Raw genomic sequence first — 24,293 nt, forward strand, 5'->3', positions numbered from 1 at the left:
AATGCAGATCAAAATCACACATACAACTCCATACCCAACAGCGTGGCAGTAATAAAAAAGATGGACAAACAATAACAAGCATTGGAGAGGATGTCAAGTAACTGAAATTCTCACACTGCTTTAAGAATCTTAAATGAGACCAGGTACGGTGACTCACGCCTGTAATCCCAGCACTTTAGAAGGCTGAGGTGGGTGGATGGCTTGAGGTCAGGAGTTCGAGACCGGCCTGATCAACATGGTCAAACCCCATCTCTATTAAAAATACAAAAAATATTGGGCGTGGTGACAGGCACTGTAATCCCAGCTACGTGGGAGGCTAAAGCAGGAGAATAGCTTGAACCTGGGAGTTGGAGGTTGTAGTGAGCCGAGATCACACCACTGCACTCCAGCCTGGGTGACAAAGTGAGACTTGATTCAAAAAAAAAAAAAGTTAAATGATACAACCACTTTGGCAGTATCTTAAAAAGTTAAACACCAGGCTGGGTGTGGTGGCTCATGGTTGTGATCTCAGCACTTTGGGAGGCCAAGGTGGGTGGATCACTTGAGGCCAGGAGTTCGAGACCAGCCTGGCCAACATGGTGAAACCCCATCTCTACTAAAAATACAAAAATCAGCTGGGCATGGTGGCAGGTGCCTGTAATCCCAGCTACTTGGGAGGCTGAGGCAGGAGAATCACTTGAACCCAGAAGGTGGAGGTTGCAGTGAGCTGAGATCATGCTGCTGCACTCCAGCTGGGGCAACAGAGTGCGACTCCATCTCAAAGGGAAAAAAAAGTTAAATACCAAACGACCCAGCTATATCACTCACAGGTATCTACTTCCCAAAAATGAAAGCATACATGCACACAAAGAATATTCATATCAGTTTTACTCATGAAGGTTAAAAACTGGAGGAGAAAACACCAAATATCCATCAACAAGTGAATGGATAAATAAATAGTCCTCACAGGCCACACAGTGAGGACTATTCAACATTAAAAAGGAACAAACTACTTAATCATTCGAATGTCAAAAACAGGCTCACACCTGTAATCCTAGCAGGATTGACTTTGGGAAGCCAAGAGGGGAGGATCACATGAGCCCAGGAGTTTGAGACCAGCCTGAGCAACATAGTGAGACCCTACCTCTAGCAGAAAAAAATAAAAAATTAGTCTTCATGGTGGCAGGTGCCTATAGTCTCAGCTACTTAGGAGGCTAAGGCAGGAAGATCACTTGAGCCCAGAAGTTCAAGGCTACAGTGAACTAAGATCATACCACTGCTTTCCAGCCTGGGTGACAGAGCAAGACTGTGTCTGAAAAAGGAAAAAAAAGAAATAGAGTAATGACATTTAGAAACACATTAGTGTGACCCTTCACTTGGACTGTTAAGAGTTCATAACTAGAGGCTAACTTGATAAAGAAAAGCAGACATCCACTGAGTACCCAGTAGGTAAAAAAAACCTGGGACAAGGTGTTTTGCATATTTTATCTAACACTCAGAAAACCCCTGAGAATTGGCACTGATAACCTGCTTTATGAACAGAGAAATTCAACCTCAGAGAGGGTAAGTAAACTTTCCTTATCAAGGTCACACAGCTGGCAAGTGGCTGAGTAGGGAATTCTAACCCTCCACCAGGTTGATTCCAAAGCTCTGTACAGCATTACGACACAACTGCTACCTTCTGACGGTGAGAAAATGATCTCCAGAAGTGCTAGGCCCCCTCCAGAGGACAGCCTGGCTTTCCCTTCTTCTTTATATAGGACTCTAGGGCCAAGAAATGTCCTGGGGGGCTCTATCAATACATCTTGGCAAGACAGACAGCAAACCATCTACTCTCTACAAGAAAAAATGAAAACACTTCTAAACGAGTGCTTAACTTTTTCCAGGAAATACCCATGCAGTTTTAGAAATGGTACTCCAATAGATTTCCTGGAAAATAAATAAATAAGTTGCCAGTCAAAACACACTTTGGCCATTTCCACCTTAGCTGTGTCTCTGGATTGATATTTTTGTCACTTACAGGTTACTGTCTGAGCCCAGAGTTATTCAATACACGTCCCCTCTTGGGCAGGCAGAGCTGCTGCCAGTAGAATAGCACGTTGGCACTGGACGAGTCCCTTGGTAATGGGGCCCAGGAGAACAAGGGCCTGCCATTCCAGCATCTCATTTGGAAGAGTTACAACCAGATCTTGTAGGACAGAGTTTCTGCTTCTACACTGCTCGCCAGACGTTTTGGGAAGCTTGCCTCTCTCCCAGTATTTGAGGAAAAGCAAAGGAAGAGTACAAAAGCATGGTAGGTCTTTAATTAAACAAGACAGGTAGTCCCTATGGAATCCCATACAGCAGATATGAGGTGTCTTGTGTCAAAAGTTATTTAAGGTTGTGGAGGAGAAGTGATATGAAAGAGGCTTCCTAAGAGGCATACCCATTAGCCAATCTAGAAGGAAGTTTCCCTATAACAGTGAGGAGGAAGAAATATAGCTACATCACTTTTAATAAAGCAAGGAGAGATTTGGCTGCTGATTCAGACACACACCTTGAAACCCACCTCTGCTGGCGTGAAACTTCAGGAGCACTTTGAGCCAGAAGTAAAAATTAGGGAGGGATAATGCCGGCAGACACCCTGATTCAGAGAAACTCCATTGACAGGGCAGGCAGAGGGGCAGGGAAGTGTTCTGCTTCCATTTCCACAAATTAACTCAATTTCTTTTCATTCTGTGGCTTCCTAAACGATTTTCTTTAAGAGATGGGGTCTTGCTGTTGCCCAGGCTGGAGTTCAGTGGCATGGTCATAGTCCACCGCAGCCTTGACCTCCCGGGCTCAAGCGATCCTCCCGCCTCAGCCTCTGAAGTAACTGGGACCACAGGCATGTGCCACCATGCCCAGCTAAGGATTTTTAAAAGTCTGACAGCGTTTGTAAACAATGCCAAAAATAAAACAATTCCAAGATAGGTGAGACAGAAAGGTACCTAGAATAAAAAGGACCTCTTGGAGGCCTTCTGAGAAGTTAGCTTTTTCAGGAAGCTTCCAGAATGTAAAAATTACAGTCATCAAATTTGAGGGGTCAGTACTGAAAAATAAGACCAATGATAAGACACAATTTTTTGGTGGATACCTTGTGAATATCCAGATCTGCACATTCATTTGACTCTGCTCCAGAAACTCATCCCAAAATGGTTCCTCAAGGCCTTAGAATCCATGATCAATGTCCAAACCAAATTGCGAACGTAATGACTTCATCCAACACCACCCACTGTGGTGCATCTAGTTTTAAAGTAGACGTCAGGAGCCCGGCCGCCTCGTCTGGGAAGAAGTGAGGAGCGCCTCTGCCCGGCCGCCCCGTCTGGGAAGAAGTGAGGAGCGCCTCTGCCCGGCCGCCCCGTCTGGGAAGTGAGGAGCGCCTCTGCCCGGCCGCCCCGTCCGGGAAGAAGTGAGGAGCGCCTCTGCCCGGCTGCCCCGTCTGGGAAGTGAGGAGCGCCTCTGCCCGGCCGCCCCGTCCGGGAAGAAGTGAGGAGCGCCTCTGCCCGGGCGCCCCATCCGGGAAGAAGTGAGGAGCGCCTCTGCCCGGCCGCCCTGTCCAGGAAGAAGTGAGGAGCGCCTCTGCCCGGCCGCCCCGTCCGGGAAGAAGTGAGGAGCGCCTCTGCCCGGCCGCCCCGTCCGGGAAGAAGTGAGGAGCGCCTCTGCCCGGCCGCCCCATCTGGGAAGTGAGGAGAGCCTCTGCCCAGCCACCCACCGTCTGGGAAGTGAGGAGCGCCTCTGCCCGGCCACCCATCGTCTGGGAAGTGAGTAGCGCCTCGGCCCGGCCGCCCCATCTGGGAAGTGAGGAGCACCTCTGCCCGGCCGCCCCGTCTGGGAAGTGAGGAGCGCCTCTGCCCGGCCACCCATCGTCTGGGAAGTGAGGAGCGCCTCTGCCCGGCCACCCATCGTCTGGGAAGTGAGGAGCGCCTCTGCCCGGCCACCTATCGTCTGGGAAGAAGTGAGGAGCGTCTCTGCCTGGCCGCCCCGTCTGGGAAGTGAGGAGCGCCTCTGCCCCGCCGCCCCGTGTCTGGGAAGAAGTGAGGAGCGCCTCTGCCCGGCCGCTCCGTCTGGGAGGTCTACCACAGAGGCCAGAAGCAATGTGGGGGCTGGACGTGGTGGCTCACGCCTGTGGTCCCGGCACTCTGGGGGGCGAGGCGGGTTGATCACTTCGGGCTAGGAGTTCGAGACCAGTCTGGCCAACTTGGCGAAACATGAAAAATACAACAGACAAACCAACCAACCAACTCAGTGACAACAAAACAGGTCTACCCTGGAGTCATACTCTAATTTTTTCTATTTTCCTCCCTTTCTGATCCTTTATCCCACTTTCTTTTTCTTCCTCTTCCTTCTCCCTCTTCTTTGTCAAATAGAGGATTGAGTTATTATCACTGATCCATATAAAGTCCCTCTCTCATTTATTTTAACTCCCACCCCCCATTTCTATTCCCCGACTTCCCATGTGCAACCTTCCTAATATGTTTGATACGCATCTTTTTGTTTGTATGTATTTTTAGAAAATGTTTATTGTTTTTGTGTGCAAAAAAAATTAATAAAAAAAAAAGAAAAAAAAAAGTAGACGTCAGGAGAATAATAAGCTGGATAAAGCAGTTATGCCAAGGAAGAAAGTGAGAAAGCAGCACTGAATGAAGGTGACTAGAAACGTGCTAAGGTGCCAGCTAGTCTCCTGACCTAGAAGCTGTGGAATGGACATACCTTTTAATAATAACGCTTCCAGCTGGGCATGGTGGCTCATGCCTATAATTCCAACACTTTGGGAGGCGAGGTAGGCCAATCACTTGAGCCCAGGAGTTCCTGGCCAGCCTAGGCAACATGGCAAAACCTCACCTCTATTAAAAATACAAAAATTAGCCAGACGTGGTGGCACATGCCTATAACCCCAGCTAATCAGGAGGCAAAAGTTGCAGTGAGCTGAGATCATGCCACTACACTCCAGCCTGGGCAACAGAGTAAAACTCTGCCTTAATAATAATATAGCCCTTCCAAATTTGTGCTCAGTTGCTGGACTGATCAATTTGTCAATACACTTACCGAAACCAATATACATTGTTTGAAACCTGTATGTATCTAGTTTTTGTTTTTTGTTTTTTTTTTGAGACTGAGTCTCGCTTTGTCACCCAGGCTGGAGTGCAATGGCACGATCTCAGCTCATTGCAACCTCCGCGTCCCAGGATCAAGCGATTCTCCTGCCTCAGCCTCCCAAGTAGCTGGGATTACAGGTGCCCACCGTGTCTGGCTAATTTTTGTATTTTTAGTAGAAACTGAGTTTCACCATGTTGGCCAGCCTGGTCTCGAACCCCTGACCTCAAGTTATCCGTCCATCTTGGCCTCCCAACATGCTGGGATTACAGGTGTGAGCCACCACACCTGGCCTGTATCTAATTTTAAACTAGATTAAAATTTTTTATATTTATTCTTTTATACCACAATTCACAAAAGATTTGTGTCAACTTACAGCAAAATCACATAAAATGAGATAACGTTAAAGTAGATTAGAGAATCAAGACCAAGAAAAAGGAAAAAATGTCAATCACATGGGTTAACAGCCTACCATAAACGGACTTAAAATTTCCTGTCAGCTAAAGCAAAAAAGGAAACAGCAAGAACTGTACAGTTCTCATTATTAGAAAGGAATAAGTATATCAATTCTTCAGGAAAAACAACTCCTTTTTCTCAGCACTGAGTTCTAAGATAATTTTTTAAAGCATGGACTCTATGCAAGAGATATTATATGAAAAAAGTGAACATAACCTTACAAATATATAAATAAATATGTGTGTGTGTGTGTGTGTGTGTGTGTGTATATATATATATATATTTTTTTTATTCCCAGACAGAATATATATTTTTTCTTCCCAGACAGATGCTAGCTCTGTCACCTAGGTTGCAGTACGGTGCCGCAAACTCAGCTCACTGCAACCTCTGCCTCCCGAGCTCAAGCAATTCTCGTGCCTCAGCCTCTTGAGTAGCTGGGACTACAGGTGTGCGCCACCATGTCTGGCTAATTTTTGTATTTTTAGTAGAGGTGGCATTTAACCATGTTGGCCAGGCTGGTCTCAAACTCCTGACCTCAACTGATCCACCTGCCTTGGCCTCCCAAAGTGCTGGGATCACAGGTGTGAGCCATTGCACCCAGCCTGAAAGTATTTTTTATAACACATAGCCTCTTATTACATGCTGTTAAAAGATACCCCAGAAATAATATCCTAAAGCTATCTATATGGTGAGACAAAATACATATATATATATATAAAATCCTAAAAATATTTTTCCAAAACCCATATATAGGAATAAGTTATATATTTATAGATACACGGTGTTTTAAGAAACTCTATAGGCCAGGTGCAGTGGCTCATGCCTATAACCCCAGCACTTTGGGAGGCTGAGGCTGCAGAATCACTTGAGTCCAGCCTCGGCAACATAGCAAGACCCCATCTCTACAAAAAAATAAAAAATAAAATTAATTGGGCAAGGTGGCATGCTCCTGTAGTTCCAGCTACTCAGGAGGCTGAGGCAGGAGGATCACTTGAACCCAGGAGTTCAAGGCTGCAGTGAACTATAATCACACCACTGCACTCTGGCCTGGGCAACAAAGCGAGATCTTGTCTCTAAAAAAAATAATAAAATTTGGCCGGGAGCAGTGGCTCATGCCTGTAATCACAGCACTTTAGGAGGCCAAGGCAGGCGGATTGCCTGAGGTCAGGAGTTCGAGACCAGAGACCAGCTTGACCAACATGGTGAAACCCCCTCTCTACTACATGTACAAAAATTAGCTGGATGTGGTGGCACATGCCTGTAATCCCAGCTACTTGGAAGGCTGAGGCAGGAGAATTGCTTGAACTCTGAAGGCGGAGGTCGCAGTGAACTGAAATTGCGCCAGTACACTCTAGCCTGGGCAACAGAGTGAGACACCTTCTCAAATAATAATAATAATAATAATAATAATAATAATAATAATAATAATAATGATAATGATAATAATAAAACAAATTAAGGTGAAAGTAAAATATTTTTTAAAAAGATCTATAAAACTAAATTAAAATAACACTAGGTCAGGCACAGTGGCTCATACCTATAATCCCAGCACTTTGGGAAGCCGGGGCAGGCAGATCACTTGAGGCCAGGAGTTCAAGACCATCCTGGCCAACATGGTGAAATCTTGTCTCTACTAAAAATACAAAAAAAAAAAAAAAAATTAGCAGGCATGGTGGTGCATGCCTATAATCCTAGCTACTCGGGAGACTGAGGCACGAGAATCACTTGAACTCAGGAAGCGGAGGTTGCAGTGAGCCAAGGCCAAGATGGCACCACTGCACTCCAGCCTGGGCAACAGAGCAAGACTGTGACTCAAAAAAACAAAACACAACAAAAAAAAACCCCACTAAATTAGAAAATGATCAGTTTTATTTCAAAATTATCCATGATGGGTTTCTTTAAATAGAGGGATCCCTGATCTCTAATGCAGTTGTTTAGTCAACATTCTGTATATGACACCTCTGACTAAGGGTCAGAGAAACCCAAATGCAAAAATGCTTTACGGTTGATGATGAACGATCAATCCAGAATGAGGAATAAAGAATTCTAAAGTCCTAAAGAAAAACTCTAGCTAAATGAGAAAGTGACATACACTAGAAAAGATTGCTTTAAAAAGACCAATGATATATTAAAATATATATAATTAAATATATACACATATAAACACAAATGTATGGATATAAAAGGGAATTGTCTAGATTGTAACATTTAATTTAGGCACATTTTTGGAATATTTCTACAACAAAAAGTATAACAGTATGCTATAAAGCAAGGGGATTTAAAAGCTACATTTGTATTTTAACACTGGTACCGAGAACAAAGCTTCATAAATGTGGGATTAGCAACCCCCTGCCAAACAGTTTTTAAAGCACCAGTTCAACTTTATTTTCTTGGTGAGATTTCCTCCATTTAGAGGATAGAACTGACCTGCTTCTACCTGGCTCAAAAGACCTAACAGGTTTATTTATAGACCATTGCCTTGCTTCTTTAAAAGGGCCCCACACTTGCCGGGTGCAGTAGCTCATGCCTGTAATCCAAGCACTTTGGGAGGTCGAAGTGGGAGGATGGCTTAAGCCCAGGAGTTCGAGGCTGCAGTGAGCAATGTTCGTGCCACTGCACTCCAGCCTGGGCGACAAGAGGGAGACCGTGTCTCTCTAAAATAAATAAATAAATAAAGGGTCCCACATCAAAAGATGGTGAATGACCAGTCAAGAAACAAAATAGCAAACCTGCCTCCACACTCCTGAATGGCCATTCTCCTACCCCCACTCTCCACAGTTTACGTCTTTCCTCTCCCTTGCTTCCTTCAAGATCCAGCATGTATCAGACCTGTACTATACGCCTCCTCCTCTGGATTCTGGCAGTATTTCTACCTGTAACACTCACCAGGCACGTGGGCTCACAGCTGTCCTTGTATAGGATTTACAATTCACCAAGCTGCCCCACTAGCCTAGAAATCCCAACAGGGCGGGGTCCACAGCGCAGACTCCACCAAATCCGAAGTGCTTACTGCTGTGCCTGGGTGCTGGAGCTGATCTGAACGGTACTTCACATGGTGCTGAACCAATTCGTTTCTTTATATTCACACAGTCAGCATTCACCAAGTGGCTACTACAAGTAAGGATCTGTGCTGGGCACTTAGTTTTTGAAGATGACTCAGACATAAACTGGACCTTCAAGGAGCTGAAGTCTAACAGGACTTGCTTATGCTATCAACTATAAATCAAAGAAGAAAGTGAAAAATCTCTTAAGAAGTTTAAAGAGGCATGAAATGATGTGAATGATGAAACTCACTGTTGATATAGTTTGGACAGAAAAAGGCTGCAAACATGAATATAAAACCACTTAAAATTATGGTACACACATATCGTGGAACAGACAGCCATTAAAAAGAGTAACATGTCCAGGTAAGGTGGCTCATGCCTGTAATCCCAGCACTTTGGGAGGCCGAAGTGGGTGGGTTGCTTGAGCTCAGGAATTCGAGACCAGCCTGGGCAACAAAGTGAGACTCCATCAAAATTAGCTGGGCATGGTAGCATGTGTCTGTGGTCCCAGATACTGGGGAGGTGAGGTGGGAGGATGGGTTAAGCCCAGGAGAAGGAGGTTGCAGTGAGGCGAGATCACACCACTGCATTCCAACCTGGATGACAGAGGGAGACCTTGTCTCAAAAAACAAAACAAAACAAAAGAGTAAGATGTAAGACAGCTCTATTTGTTTTCTGGTTTTGTATTGAGATGGAGTCTCCCTCTGCTGCCTAGGCTGGAGTGCAATGGCGCCATCTCAGCTCACTGCAACCTCTGTCTCCTGGGTTTAAGAGATCAGCCTCCCAAGTAGCTGGGATTACAGGTGCGTGACACCACACCCAGCTAAATTTTTTTTTTTTTTGAGGCGGAGTCTTGCTCTGTTGCCCAGGCCAGAGTGCAGTAGCGCAATCTCGGCTCTGCAACCTCCACCACCCAGGTTCAAGCGATTCTCCTGCCTCAGCCTCCTGAGTAGCTGGGACTACAGGTGTGTGCCACCAAGCCCAGCTAACTTTTGTATTTTTAGTAGAGATGGGGTTTCACCATGTTGGCCAGGCTGGTCTTGAACTCCTGGCCTCACGTGATCTGCCCACCTTCGCCTCCCAAAGCGCTAGGATTACAGGTGTGAGCCACTGTGCCCAATCTAAATTTTTGTATTTTTAGTAGAGATGCAGTTTCACCATATTGGCCAGGCTGGTCTCAAACTCCTGACCTTAAATGACCCACCCGCCTTGGTCTCCCAAAGTGCGGGGATTAAAGGCGTGAGCCACCGCACCCAGCCAAGATAGCTCTATTTGTAAAAATACATGTATACAAAAGTGATACAACAATTAAAGCTACCATTTACTGAACCCTTACTATATGCCAGGCAGGGAAGAGGGGCAGAGAGGCAAGCAATATGCACAAAACAGAGGTACAGAAAGAGGCTTTCTTGGCTGGGCACGGTAGCTCACGCCTGTACATCCCAGCACTTTGGGAGGCCGAGGTGGGCGGATCATGAGGTCAGGAGATCGAGACCATCCTGGCTAACACGGTGAAACCCCATCTCTACTAAAAATACAAAAAATTGGCCGGGCATGGTGGCGGGCACCTGTATTCCCAGCTACTTGGGAGGCTGAGGCAGGAGAATGGCGTGAACCTGGGAGGCGGAGCTTGCAGTGAGCCGAGATAGCACCACTGCACTCCAGCCTGGGTGACAGAGAGAGACTCTGCCAAAAAAAAAAAAAAAAAAAAAGAGGCTTTCTTGCTTCCATTCCCCTCTGTAGGTCTGGCTTTATCCTTGTCCTCAAGTTCTTTATACTATAATTCCTTTCTTGTTTAAGCTATTTCAAGATGACTCTTGTTCTTTTTTTTTTTTTTTTTTTGAGACAGTGTCACTCTGTTGCCCAGGCTGGAGTGCAGTGACATGATTGCGGCTCACTGTAGCCTCAACCTCCCAGGCTCAAGTGATCCTCTTGCCTCAGCCTCCAGAGCCCCTGGGACTGGGACTACAGGTGTGTGCCACCATGCCTGCCTAACTTTTTCTATTTTTTGTACAGACAAGGTTTCACCATGTTGCCCAGGCTGGTCTCAAACTCCGGGACTCAAGTGATCCGTCTGCCTTGGCCTCCCAAAGCGCTAGGATTATAGGCACAAGCCACTGCACCTGGCCCAGCTCTTGTTATTTTCAAATACTCCTAACATACAGGGTAAAAAAGAAAAAAATATAAGAATGGTGTAAGCATTTGTCAAAATTCATCAAACTGATCACTTAATATCTGTCTATTATTGTTTCATGTAAATTGTACCTTAACTTAAAAATAGAAACACTGAGGCCAAGATAGCCCAAGTTCACGGAGGACACTGGTACCAATCACAGAAATATTATTGTGCGTAGGAGGAACCAGTTTGGTGGGGCAGTAGATGACTTGGGGCACTGCCCAGATCCCCTCCAAGACTAAAGCACTCACTCCTTCCACCAGCGTTGGCAACAGCAGCTCTCATCTGAGACCTTCACTGAGACTTGTTCTCAGCTAAAGAAAGGCACTTCCCCCAAATGACCGCACCTTCCCAGATAACCCACATCCAACTACCTGGTGAGGAGAGAGAGGGGGTATAAAGATTCAGCCCCTCTGATCCAATTTGGGAGTACTCCGAAGGGTTGGCCTAGGTCCAGAGCTCCTTGCAGGACTGGGTAAGCCCTTTGTTATAGCTGCAACACAGTTCAATTTCTCCCTCTGCCCCAATCCAGCTTCCTGCATACAAATATCCATCTTAAGAGTTTGCTTCCTGGGGGGAACCTGATAAGTGAGGGAGAGGATGAACCTTTTTCTTTTCTTTTTTTTTTTTTTTTTTCTTTTCTTTTCTTTTTTTTAAGAGATGGGGTCTCGTTATGTTGCCCAGTTTGGCCTCAAACTTCCGGGCTCAAGCAATCTTCTTTCCTCAGCCTCTTGAGTAGCTAGGACTACTGGTATGCATTACTGCAAACCAGCTACGGATGAGTCAATTTTGAATAAGCTTGCGATTCCAGGTGAAGATATACAACAAAAAGTTAGAAATGTGGGCCAAAGTTCATAGAAAAAGATCAGGGCAGTAAAGAAATTTTTTTGGGGGGGGTGCACAGAGATGACAGTTGAAACGACAAGATTTTACAATATACCAATGGGGAAAGAGAAAGAGGAGGGCAAAGGTAGTATCTTTAGTTAATGCTGATATATTGGATGCTGCACGAGAAAGAGGACACCCAAGAGACAGGCAGAGAGGATGAGCAAACCGAGAGAAAACAGATACAGCATTTCTGGAAATGCTGTCTACAGCCAACAAAGGCAAAAGCTTAAAAAAAAAAAAAAAAAAGCAAGCTAAGAGCTAAGAAGAAAGACACATAATGAGTGCTTAACAAACCCTTGTTAACTAACTGAGTGGGATACATGGCCTGCAAGATGCTCAGCTTTTAAACCTAGGTAAGCCAAGACACAGATTAGCTTCTGCTTGAGCAATCTGAAAGAAATCCCCTTCTGAAAGGCTTCTTTCAAGAGCATTCCCAAGGATCTCCTGAACAAACTGCCGGGGTACTTGAGAAGGATTACCATGCTTGCCTACCAAATTCCAACCTCAGTCAAACCGATGGACTTTCAAATACATAGAACTTCCTGCAGGAGCTGGATTTTATTTAAAAAAAAAAAAAAAAAAAAAAAAAAGAAAGAAAAAAGATACATAGAACATGCTATAACAGGATGTCTTAGACTGGACAACAGTTCAAAGGTGAAAGAAAAAGAGAAGTTAACAATCATAAAAAAATAAGAAAAACTACATAGACGAATTCTAATACATATATATATTTTTGCTTCAGAACATTTTTTGGGAGGTAAACATTTTTAACAAAAGCAACATCATCACTGCCTTGAAGGAAAATAAATAACTCTTCTTAGCCTTGGCACCCTAAAAAAAAAATAACAAAAAGGTGTTATTTGGGCTGGGCGCGGTGGCTCACACCTGTAATCCCAGCACTTTGGGAGGCCGAGGTGGGCGGATCACAAGGTCAGGAGATTGAGACCATCCTGGCTAACATGGTGAAACCCCGTCTCTACTAAAAACACAAAAAAATTAGCTGGGTGTGGTGGCGTGCGCCTGTGGTCTCAGCTACTCAGGAGGCTGAGGCAGGAGAATGGTGTGAACCCGGGATGTGGAGCTTGCAGTGAGCTGAGATCGCGCCACTGCACTCCAGCCTGGGAGACAGAGCGAGACTCCATCTAATAATAAAAAAAAGGGGGGTTATTTGACCTTCAGTCTTGGCTGGAGTAAACAGAAAATAGTTTACCTTCTATGCACAGAAGGAATTTACATTCTGTTACTGTGCCCAACATGGCTATGCCATATTCTTCACTGACTCACTGACTTTCCCTGTTTCCCTCTGGGCGTGGCTGGGGATCCCCATATCCACATCTCTCGCTCCAACTCTTCCTGCCCAACCTGCCAATCAAAAGCCAAGGCTCCAAGCGTCACAGACTCCCCAAGAGCCAGTTTGGTTATATTTCCCGCAAAGATCTGAAAACCTGCTGGAGCTCTAAAAGTCAGTACCAATTTCAAATCTGATCAGCATATCTGAAAGTCACAGTTACTATATAGCTGAATATTTTTTCATAAATTTAACGCCAGCGTGTCTGTGTTTGGAAACTTTGAAAATACATGTTGTATGGTTTACTGCACTGGAAAAGGTGCCAACAGAGTTTCAAAGGAAGGGAAGTGTATAACTGTTTCCTTTCAAATGCATTTTCCAATGGGATCCATTCAGGGAAAAGGCTGGAACTAACTAAAACATTATTAAAACTGTTATGGAAAGAGACAGGGAGATGGAAAAAGATAGACCCAAAAAAGTGAAATACATAAGCAAGAGTGAGACAGACATACGAGGAAAAAGAAAGGGGATCTGGGCAGAGAGACAGGTTGGACAGGGAAATGGGGTGAGAGAGAGTTTTGTCTGGCAGTTGCTGTTCGTGGTTTTATATTGCTGCAGATCAATCGATCAGGACTGCAGTGCTGCTGGCCCAGTGGCACAGGACAAACCACAGCATTGGCTTTACGTTCGGCACTTGCGAACTGCTGACCTTCAGTTTTCAAACCAAAAATATTCTTTGGGAAACAGTAATACCAGGTTCAGTCCAACCAGTCAAGAGAAAACAAGGACTACTAACCTGAAGTAACACCCTATTCAGTTACATCAGGCACCAACCCTTCATAGGCATCAACCAGGGACATCTGCAAACCTGAAACCACACCCTCCCAAACTAACTCCAGGTTCTGACTCAACCAACTAGGCAGTGATAACCAGGAATGCTCAAACAAGTGACATGGTGTTTCAAAATTGGCTTAACCAGGACCTACTCAAGCGGGAAGGCCAGTCCACACTCACAGAGCCAGAAACACAGCAATGCTTTCTGAGGTCACATGTGCATGACTCCAGTGGAATCTGCATGCAATGCTTAGGGCTGGGTTTGGCACTGCCTCACAAAGCCATTACATTTCTAGACAAAGAATTAACAGTTTGTAGTGAGTGAGTTATCTGTTATTTCTTGCTGAATTCATCCAAGCTAGTATGATGCTAAAATTTATCGCGTAAACTGGGATACTTCTGAGAGTGAAGGGGTGTGCTATGAGTAATTCATAAACAGGATCCATCCCTGGGCAAACCAGGACTTACAGTCACCCTGGCCTAAACCATAGGATCTTTTTTCTTCTCTGGGTCAGTATTATAAAACTCTACCTCAGAAGAATCTTTTCAAGAGGCAGAACTGCTTTGCTGAGTGCCAAAGCACCTTCTTTTTGAGCTCCTCCAATGGAGAGGTAAACAAATCAATTAAGTTAACTACAAAAACTAACAAGAAAGATTGAGCTAACAATCAGGATTCTGGAGGAGCTCAAAATTCCAAGCAGCAGCGTCAGAGGAGAAGGGAAATGTGCCGCAGATGGAGCTGTGGAGGCTGATCCACCCGGCCTCTCAGCGCTAGGCCCTGATGCCGCAGCCAGCTTCAAACAACAGAACGCAGGGCAGGCAGACGGTGGTGCGAGTCTGCTGAGTTCCAGGCCATCATTCTTGAGGGTGTAATAACCATGGGCTGTAGCACACATGTTGAGGGATGAGGGAAAAAAATAAACAGAGAGACAAAAGAATGAGGATGCACTGCCAATTTCAATTGTGCAGCTTTTATTTTTAAATGCTTATCAAGCTGAGAGAGAGCAGGGTTCTTGGAAAACAAGGTTTCCTTTTTTCCAATGCCAGGGTAAAACACCCTCAAGGATGGGCACCGCACAGACTGTAACAACAAGGAACGTGGCTTTGCATCCTCCCAGCAACAAAGTCTACCATGGGTCCCACGCCACTCTGATTTCGGCTCAGCCGAGAACTTGAAATAACAGGCCCACTGCCTCTGGTAAAAACTGCTCTTTTAAAATTTTTTATTAATCTCCAAACTGGCTGTGTTAGAATTACAGCCCATTACCTACCAACTCTCTTCACTAATAAAATAAATTTGTAAAAGGCCTAATTACTACTTTTACTGAACTACACTGTTTGGGGATCAAGGACAGGAAGCTGAGAGCTCAACCATTTGTCAGCCAGGGGATGATGGGGAGAGGACTGGGGGACCTAGAGTCACTAGCAGGAACATAAGGCCCAGAGATAAGTCTCAGAACCCATGCCCAAAAAGAAACAAAAGGTCACTAACCCTGTTTTTGTTCTCAACAGCTCCACGAGGATCCATGCCATCATGGCACTTTGGGAGGCCTGTCACGAGTTACACAGGCCTAGGCTGCCCACGCCCCAGCTCAGCAGAAAAAGAGAATTGCAATCCAAGTCAGACGGATCCTGCCTGGACTCTCCGCAGAGAGCCTGGAGAGTCTGACCAGCAAAGAAACAGCAATCTTCCCACCTACCCCACTCTTATTCCCCCACCCCAATCCAGGCTCCCAAAGAAGAAAAACAAACAACAACAAAGCAGGCAATTGCACAAGAGCTGCAAAGTGAAGGCGAGGTGGACAGCAATGGGTTCTCGGCTGTGCCCTGTATCTCTTCCCAGAACACTGATGACAAAGCTGGAGACATTACTCACATGCCGAGCCAGTCAGCCCCTCACCCAGGGCTGGTGCTGAGAAGTCTGACTAGAAACCGGCAGTCAACGCTGACACACTCATTTATAATAAAAGGTGTATATTAAACAAACTAGTCAAATCCTTAAACAAAAAGTAAGGGCAAAATGTGACTGTCATTCTTAATTGTCCATGCAAAATCCTCCCGGTTAAATTCCATGTGTCTCCTGGACTTTGATAAATGTTATTTCTCCTCTCAAGAACATGAACAGAGATAGCGCTGTTGAAGTAGCTCTCTTGGAAAGAAACCTGATAAGAAAACTTGCTATGGCAGGTGAGTGAAACCTGTGAGGGACACCATTTTGAGGGATGACCAGACTGGAACATAATATTTCACTGAGGCAGAGGGGTCTGTGGTTACTTTCTGCATGCCACATGTCTAGTCCTAAAGAACTGAGGAATGCTCTCGACAGGAAAAACACAGCAGCCAATGCTGCGATACCAAAGCCACAACTCCACGGGGCCCTGGAGCCTCTCAAACTAAGCTGCCAGCTAGGGAGCTAACACTAGCTTTGGATAAAACACAGCTCTGGTACAGTAATTAATTTTTTTCTTAACTAGGATTACATTAATTTTCAAGGACTAATGGAGTCCAGCTGTAATGTGAAGAGTGGCTGCTGATGCACAAAGGCACTTGTGCGTACATTATAAACACACATACACACGCACACACACACACAGACCTATAAAAAGGATCTACTATAACAGGATATTTTTAGTTTCTACAATGCTGCACTAAAAATACAGTCCCGGCTGATACATCATGGCAGAACTATTCTCTCTCTGTCCCTTCAGGAACAGTTTAAAACATTTATTTTTGTTTCCTTTTGCGATGGTCAGAGTAGAGAGAGAAAATAGCAACTCATTGATAAGAGGAAACGAGACAGACATGAAAAATTGAAAACTACCTAAAAACTCATGGAGAGGTTTATTTTATTAGTTCTTAATAAATATCTTGCAGATTTCCTCAGGAAATACACCAGATCACATGTAAAATAGTTTGATACTGATGTCAACTGCATCAACATATGAAGTCTATTAGGGTGAAGCCGCAGCAGGGTGATCAGCGCGCTGAAAAACTCTACAGTACTTGTGTGGGGGGGGGGGATCTCACGGCCTTCCAAATTCTTCGAGAGGTAAAAAAGTCAGCCAAGACGCAGAGAGAGAAAGAGAGAGAAAAAAAGATCCCACATCCTGCTTTCAGCTGCCAGCAATGTGAAGTGCCCAGAGATTAATTCTACGTCTGGCCTGGAAATGCGACTTTAAAGCATGAGGGAGGGGAGTGAGGGTGGGTTGGGGGCGGCGAGAAGGAAAGAGGAAAGAGAAGGGTAGGCTAACCGAGGCTGGCAGCAGGCCACCAACCCCCTCCCAAGCCATGTTTCAATGCAGACAGAAGTAAACCCCTATAGACAGCAGCGCCTCAGCCTGCCAGGGCCTTACACCAGCTGCAGTGCATCTCGCGCTCTCCCTCAGCCCTGAGTGCAGATGTTCCCCGCAGCATCACTTCCGCTACACTTTCTTTTAAAGAAACAGCACACACACAGAGGTATTTCTGCCTCTTCCCAATAGGCAGAAATTTTTGGCCTTCAGGGATCTCGGGCAAGGCGGAAACTCAGATGGCAGGTACCACGATGGTTAAGCAACGACCCCAATCTCCCTTGGAAGGGACCAACCAAGGTATCCAAGGAATGGGGTCAACAGCATTAGTGAGGTAAAGGAATTTCATTACAGATTTGGCTTTCTATTGTCTTCAGAGGGAGAGAGGTCCCCACAGTTTGGGGCTAAGAAAAGGGGGGAAAAAAGTAGGCTGAAGATTTAAACCGTGATTTCTCAAAGCAGCCTACTGTAACATTACCATCTCAAAGGGATTCTGATGACTTCATCATCATGCAAGTCTCACAGAATTTTTTAAAAATATAATTCTAAGGTATTAACATTTTGCAAGGCACAATTACTTACCTATAAGACATAATTTTTTTAAATCAACAATCTGTTAATTTCTTATTTGCCTAAACTCATTTTATACATTCTCAGACCTTAGAAAATCAATCAATCAATCACTGATTAGGCACCTAACTTTTTCAAAATTTCTGGCCCTTTTTTGTGAGAATAAGCATCTAATTTTGGAGTCAGCCTTGAACATTGTTAGGAATTTGCTAAAATATCATATAGTCTCTTGTCCCCATGGAGACATACTCTAGTTGAGGGATTTATGCATTTTATGAAGCTAAAATAATTGCATTTTCAAGATGAGCTAAATATTCTAATTGATCTATAAGGTTGTTAGTTCTTCTGGAATGAAGGAAGAGTTAGAAGAATCAGTAATGTCAAAAGAAAACAAGACAATTGGTATACCCTCAAAACCTAAGTTGCCTCTTTTGAAATTCAAGTTCAAAATAAGAAACAGAATCTTCCTTTATGGGAAGGAGAGAAATACTGGCAATCAGTGTCGAACATACTATGGCAGGAAAGTTTAATTCAACAAACATTTATTAAATGTCTTCCATCCACAAGGTACTGGACGTAGAAACAGGCTTGGAAATGGTTAAGTAATTTGCATAACACAGCAAGTAAACAATCAGAATTAGAACCTAGTTTTATCTAATTTCAAATATTTCTTTTTATCATTATAATTTTTAAAAATACATTTATTACTATTGTGATAATTACAGAAAACTACAAAAATACTGAGAAAAAAGAAAATGTAAAACATGTATAATTCTACCATCTTAGAGAATCATGGATGAGTTTTGATGGATATCCATCAGTCTATTAAAATTAATATATGTATAATATATATTATTTTACCAAAATGTGATCAATTGCAAAGTTCATAACCATGAAGCCACATGGTCTTCAGAAAAAGCAGAGATCACATTTTTGGCAGCTGACCACTCCATACTTCCAACCACCAGAAAACAGAAAAGTCATGGTCCAACTCTAAACTGGGCAGGATTTTTCTATTCCATCTTTACACTTCTCTCTGAACTCTTTAAAGCAAAGAAATTTCAAAAACATCTCATTACCCTCTACCCTCCTCCTGCACATCATCTAGAGCCCAAGATAGCCAAGTGCACTGGCTCCCCTCAGCCACCTTCCACAGTGCTTCCAGAGCCAAAGAATAAACAATGAAAAGGACCACCGGGCGTGGTGGCTCATGCCTGTAATCCCAGCACTTTGGGAGGCCAAGGTGGGCAGATAACGAGGTCAGGAGATCGAGACCATCCTGGCCAACATGGTGAAACCCCGTCTCTACTAAAAATAAAAAAAATCAGCCGGGTGTCGTGGCACGTGCCTGTAGTCCCAGCTACTCAGGAGGGCAAGACAGGAGAATCACTTGAACCTGGGAGGCAGAGGTTGCAGTGAGCCGAGATTGTGCCACTGCACTCCAGCTTGGGCGACAGAGCTAGACTCTGTCAAAAAAAAAAAAAAAAAAAAAAAAAAAAAAAAAAAAAAAAAAGGACCATCAGAGATTATAGGTAACACCTGTATTTAAATGTCTGGCTGAGTATGGCACCCTGAGCCCCCACAGACAGCCTACTCTCTTGCTGTTCAGCTCAATAGATGGTTTAATCCAACAGCTTTTACTCCAATATAGAGATGTGCTTCTCCCATAACATTCTGTTATGGTGCAGACAATTCATTCTTTAGTAAAAAAAAAAAAAATAAGATAACCAAATACGCCAGGTGTGGTGGCTCACACCTGTAATCCCAGCACTTTGGGAGGCTGAGGCGGGCAGATCACGAGGCCAGGAGATCGAGACCGTCCTGGCTAACACAGTGAAACCCCGTCTCTACTAAAAATACAAAAAATTAGCCAGGCGTGGTGGTGGGCTCCCGTAGCCCAGCTACTCGAAGGCTGAGGCAGGAGAATGGCGTGAACCCGGGGGCAGAGCTTGCAGTGAGCCTAGATTGCACCACTGCACTCCAGCCTGGATGACAGAGCGAGACTCCGTCTCAAAAAAAAAAAGAGATAACCAAATAAGGAAACCACATTCTTTCGTCCCTGTAATGGCAAACCAACAAGTCTACTCACTTACATACCCATGCCAACCTTCCAAGCTTGAGCTACTCATCACCTGAGGTGCTGGCATGTCATCACCTGAGGTGAGGTGAAAGGTTTAACCCTGACAATGTAGTCCATGACGACTCCAAACTTACTCACTCAGAGTGATTTATAAAAATAAGCTAGTTACCCACAGAATGCACAACACCGAGAGTGAACCCTAACGTAAACTATGAACTTTGGGTGATGATGTGTCAATACAGGTTCACTGACTGTAACAAATGTCCCACTCTGGTGTGGGATATTGATAGCAGAGAAGTTTTTGTATTGTGGGGGACAAAAGGTACATGGGAATTTTATGTATATTCTGTTCAATTTTGCTGTGAACACAAAACTGCTTTAAAATGTAAAGTCTATTTTTAAAAAGGACAGGTTTTATTCTGCCATTTATTCAACAAATACACGAAGGCCTACATTGTGCCAAAGACTAAAAAATTTAAAATGCTTAATGCGGCCAGGCACGGTGGCTCATGCCTGTAATCCCAGCACTCTGGGAGGCGGAGGTGGGTGGATCCCCTGAGGTCAGGAGTTTGAGACCAGCCTGGCCAACAAGACAAAGCCCCATCTCTGCTAAAAATGCAAAAATTAGCCACGTGTGGTGGCGGGCACCTGTAGTCCCAGCTACATGGGAGGCTGAGGCAGGAGAATAGCTTGAACCTGGGAGGTGGAGGTTGCAGTGAGCCGAGATCACGCCAACACACTCCAGCCTGAGCGACAGAGTGAGACTCTGCCTCAAAAATAAAAAACAAAATAAGATAAATAAAATGCTTAATGTCTACAGGAAGGTGGTTGCTGGACATTTTCAAACACTGCTAAGAGTGTAAGCTGGCACAACTTCTTCAAAAAGCAACCTAGGTCGGGTCAGCAGCTCATGCCTATAATCCCAGCACTTTGAGAGGCCAAGGTGAGAGGACTGCTTGAGCCGAGGAGTTTGAGGCCAGCCTGGGCAATATAGTGAGGCCTCATCTCTGCAAAATATTTGAAAATCAGATGGGCATGGTAGCACCTGCCTGTAGTCCCATCTACCTGGGAGGCTGAGTTGGGAGGATTGCTTGAGCCCAAGAAGAAGCTTGAGGCTGCAGTGAACTATGACCACACCACTGCACTCCAGCCTAGGTGACACAGAGCAAGACCCTTTATCAAAAAAAAAAAAAAGAAAAAATAATCTAGCACCATGTATCAAAAGTATTAAGATGCCAAAACCCCTTCACCCAACAACCGAACTTCTAAAAATATAGTATTTATTTATTTATTTGAGACAGGGTCTGGCTGTGTTGCCTAGGCTGGAATGCAATGGCATGATCTCGTCTCACTGCAACCTCCACCCCCTGGGCTTAAGCCATTCTCCCGTATCATTTTCCTAAATAGCTGGGACTACAGACATGTACCACCATACCCAGCTAATTTTTGTATTTTTTTGTAGACATGGGTTTTGCCATGTTACCCAGGCTGGTCTCAAGTGATCTGCCTGCATGATTACAGGCATGAGCCACCATGCTTGGCCTATTCTAATAAATAACATGAAATGCAGACAAAAATTTTATGTACAAAGATGTTAATTACAGCATTATTTATAATCCTAGAAACCTGAGAAGAAAACGTTCAAAAAGAGGGTAATAATTAAATGAATGTTAACATATTCATGTGAAGCCAAGCTCAGTGGCTCATGCCTGTAATTCCAAGACTTTGGGAGGCTGAGGAAGGAGGATCACTTTGGCCCAGGAGTTTGAGACTAGCTTGGGCAACACAGTGAGACCCTGTCTACACAAAAAATAAAAAATTAGCTGGGCGTGGTAGCATGTGCCTGTAGTCCCAGCTACTTGGGAGGCTGAGACAGGAGGATCACCTGAGCCCAAGAGTTCGAGGCTGCAGTGAGCTATGATCATGCCACTGTACTCCAGCCTGGGCAACACAGTGAATATACATAACAATAAAAACATTCATATGAGAACATGATTCAGTTTATATTAGGTTGGTGAAAAAGTAATTGCACTTTTTGTCATTACTATTATTTGTATGTAAATTACAAATGTTTACAAAGAATTTTATAGCTTTGTATACTTGTAAGTAAAAATAGTAGAATCAAACATTTTATAGTCAGCATCTTTTCAACTGTGTAAAAACTCCTTGAATATTTATACATCGTATACGAAAGAATGTCACTGCCAGAAGTTGGTTTCTATTTTATCTTTTTTAGTACTTTCAACGAAACCCAAAATGTTAAATCCTTTTAAAAAAAAAATCACTTAGTTTACATAAATAGGACAGAATTGCTCCAGTAAGGTGAATGTAAAAATATGATATATGAGTAGGGAAATAAAAAAGTATTTCTAGGCAGGAAGAAAGGACAGAGAGTAAAAGACGAAAGATTCAAGAGACCAGAAAGGACTGAACTTACGCTGTTCTACAGCAATTTACTTTCCAGAGCCCCGATGATATTTACTCTAGGGTTAAGAGCTGATACGGTTTGGATTGTGTCTCCACTCAAATCTCATGTTGAATTGTAATTTCCAGTGCTGGAGGTGGGGCCTGGTGGGAGGTGACTGCATCATGGAGTGGTTTCTGATGATTTAGCACCATCCTCCTGGCGCTGTCTCCTGATGGAGCTCTCGGGATCTCTGGTTGTTTGAAAGTCTGTAGCCCCTCCCCCTTCACTCTTTTCCTCCTGCTCCAGCCATGGAAGACGTGCCTCCTTCCTCTTTGCCTTCCACCATGATTGTGATTCTCCTGAGGCCTCCCCAGCCATGTTTCCTGTACAGCCTGTGGAACTATGAGTCAATTAAACTTCTTTTCTTTATAAATTACCCAGCCTCAGGTATGTCTTCATGGCAGTATGAGAAAGGATTAATACAACAGTAGATATCAAAGCACATTTAATGGATTTTACTTTAATGCCAGGATGTAAAATATGCATTTGGAAATTATGCTTTCAAGAAAGTCACCTTAACAAAAAACAAGGAAAGACAGTAAGATTATGAGCAATAACCTAGTTAACAGATGCTCCTGCCCTTGCCATTCAATCTTCATTGTCCAGGCTGACCTGCTGACAGATTATTCTTTTTTTTTTTTTTTTTTTTTTTGAGATGGAGTCTTGCAATGTTGCCCAGGCTGGAGTGCAATGGTGCGATCTCAGCTCACTGCAAGCTCCGCCTCCCGGGTTCACGCCATTCTCCTGCCTCAGCCTCCCAAGTAGCTGGGATTACGGGTGCCCACTACCATGCCTGGCTAATTTTTGTATTTTTAGTAGAGACAGGGTTTCGCCATGTTGGCCAGGCTGGTCTTGAATTCCTGAGCTCAAGTGATCCACCTGCACTGGCCTCCCAAAGAGCTGGGATCACAGACGTCGGCCACGGCACCTGGCCTCAAATTATTCTTTGACTTGAACTTGATATAACACATGTTTATTGAGAAGTTACAACAGGTCAGGTACTGTGACCTGTACTGTTCACAATATATCAGTGGATAAAACAGACCAAAGATCCCTATTAGCAGGGAGCTTACATTCTTGCAGAATAGTAGAGGAAAATAAATAATAAGCATATGCACATTAAGTAAATTATCTAGTATTTAGAAAATAAATCAGTAGAATGGGAAGATAAAGAGTGCAGGTTTGGAGTAGAGTGCAGCAGTATTAAATAGGATGGTTGGGGTAGGTCTCACGGAGGTAACATTAAGCAAAGACTTATAGGAGGTGAGGTATTCACCAGGCAGATGGCTGGATGCAGAACATTCCAAACAGAGAAAACAGCTAATGCGAAGGGCCAAAGGTGGGAGAGTCCCCAGCTCAGCAGAGGACTTCCAAGAAGGGTAGTGTGGTTGAAGCAGAGTAACCAAGCAAGGGGGGAGAACAGTAGTGAATGAGCTCAGAGAGAGGCAATGCAGGGGGCAGGAGAAGAGGTCCATATATAAAGGCCTTGTAAATAACGTGGCTTTTACGCTGAGTGAAATGGGAAGTCAGTGAAGGATTTTGAACACAGCAGACTCTGTGTATGTAATATGTGTGTGTGTGTGCGCGTGTTTGGGAGGGAACGGGAGAGGTAAGGGGTACAAAAAGAGACCACTTAGGAGTTTCAAGACTTTCTTTCCAAGTTTAAAAAGAAGTTTTATCCACAAGGGGTATTCAGGCCATGTTTGCAAACAGGGGTTTTCTCTTCCAATGAGGAATACTGAAGAATCTGTCAATGGCCTACAACTGTATCCCTAGCAGGCATCTCAAAAATAATACTTATGAAACATTTTCCTCTGCTCATTGCCCTGACATGAGTTCTGGGCATCACCCTCTCTCAGGGGAGAGGTGAAAAGAGGTTATGTGGAACAGACAGTGATAACAAGATGACGTCACAGGTGTGCCTCAAAGAAGTCCCTGGTGAGTTCGGCTCATAACCGCTCTGCAGTGATTTACTCGACCCTGCCAACTCCAGCTGGAGAAGAGATGCAGAAAGCTGACACAGCCTAAAGCCCTGGGCAGGCATTGTAAGATCTTTCTCCCTGCGGTCCCCTGCCAGCTCCTCCCCTCTTTCAACCACTGATCCTT

The 24,293-nt window shown here is 44.3% G+C and overlaps 1 protein-coding gene across 8 annotated transcripts in view; it reads right to left on the reverse strand.

Moving 5' to 3' along the window:
• SMG6 (SMG6 nonsense mediated mRNA decay factor) overlaps positions 1–24,293 on the reverse strand; it is a 248,399-nt gene that overhangs the window by 144,875 nt on the left and 79,231 nt on the right. The gene's annotated exons all lie outside the window — the stretch shown is intronic.

The sequence above is a fragment of the Symphalangus syndactylus genome, chromosome 20 (genome assembly GCF_028878055.3).
Source record: "Symphalangus syndactylus isolate Jambi chromosome 20, NHGRI_mSymSyn1-v2.1_pri, whole genome shotgun sequence".
Taxonomy (NCBI): Eukaryota; Metazoa; Chordata; class Mammalia; order Primates; family Hylobatidae; genus Symphalangus; species Symphalangus syndactylus.